The sequence below is a fragment of the Bombina bombina genome, chromosome 2 (assembly GCF_027579735.1).
Source record: "Bombina bombina isolate aBomBom1 chromosome 2, aBomBom1.pri, whole genome shotgun sequence".
NCBI lineage: Eukaryota > Metazoa > Chordata > Amphibia > Anura > Bombinatoridae > Bombina > Bombina bombina.
In genome coordinates, this window is record NC_069500.1 from 1,073,065,766 (window position 1) to 1,073,067,172 (window position 1,407).

The following is a 1,407-nucleotide window of genomic DNA, read 5'->3' on the forward strand; positions in this document are numbered from 1 at the left end:
AAATGAGACACTCAACAATATAATAAAAGACTCAATGAATAAATCAGCCACACCAGAGGCTACCCCAGAACCCCAAGTCTCTATGCCCGACAAATTCCATGGAGACAGGGCTATGTTCTCTCAGTTCAAAAACTCTTGTTATCTTCTTTTCAGTCTAAAACCTAAAACCTACGCAACTGAACGAGTTAAGGTTTTAACGGTCATTTCTTTTCTGCGAGGTGAACCCCGCAAGTGGGCTGACTCATTCTTTGAACAAGATCATCCTATTTTAACATCACTGGAAGACTTCTTCAAGGAAATGGCAATTCTTTATCAAGATATTAACACTCAGCTTACTGCAGAGACTAAAATGAGGTCTCTTAAACAAGGGAAAAAGCAGGTGGAGGAATATTTAAGTGAGTTCAAGCAATACAGTAAAGATACTGAGTGGAGCAATATTGCCCTTAGGAATCAGTACCGTTTAGGTCTAAATGATGCCCTTAAAGATGAACTCGCTCGCATAGAGCTTCCTAGGTCCTTGGAAGGACTAATTACACTAAGCATTCAGATTGATAGAAGGTTGAGAGAACGCAAATCAGAAAAACAAGGTATGGATACTATCACAAGACCCTCTTCTACTTACCAAAAACCTACAGTCACTCAAACCTCAGAACCTATGGATTTGGGATTCACTAGAGGCCCTTTACAACCAGAAGAAAGAAATTGCAGACGCATAAACAACCTCTGCATGTATTGTGCTTCAAATGCACATACTGTAAGAGAGTGTCCTATCTTACAAAGGCAGAAGAAACGTAAGTCCTTCAGAAAAACCACATGCTTAACCACTAATGTTAACCAAGTTGCTTACTGCTCTTTATCTCTTACCTTACAGTGGGATCTACACCAGCAAATCAGTGAAGCCATCATCGACTCTGGGGCACATTCTTCCTATATTGATTCTGTTTTTGTCACTATAAATAAAATACCCACTGTGTTGAAAGCAAGACCTGTGTCCATTAGAGTTATTGATGGTAATACAATTAGTTCCGGTCCTATTACACACCAAACTATTCCCATCAAGGTTTCCACGTCAAGTGCACACACTGAATTCATATCCTTTGATGTGATAAATTCTCCCATGTTTCCCCTGGTGCTTGGTCTACAATGGTTACAGACGCATCAACCCACCATACATTGGGATCGCCTCGAAGTCAAATTCCTCTCAGATTATTGCAAGAACACCTGTTTTCATCACTCCTTGATCTGTTCTATAAATCCTACTGGAAGAATTTTTTTTTTTTTATAATATTTTTATTGAGGTTTGAAAATTAAAGTACATACAAGGAATAAAATGCAATACAGAAAGCTCTGATCAAATATACTTATGCACCAAGGTACAAGTAATTACATTTACTACATATACAACGC

General features: G+C 38.5%; 1 long non-coding RNA gene across 1 annotated transcript; it reads left to right on the forward strand.

The window, feature by feature from the left end:
* The first annotated feature begins 713 nt into the window (after nt 1-713).
* On the forward strand, nt 714-983 carry LOC128648168 (uncharacterized). The gene is made up of 2 exons (XR_008400523.1): nt 714-791; nt 872-983. It is a non-coding gene; the product is annotated as an uncharacterized LOC128648168 (long non-coding RNA).
* Nucleotides 984-1,407: the final 424 nt, after the last annotated feature.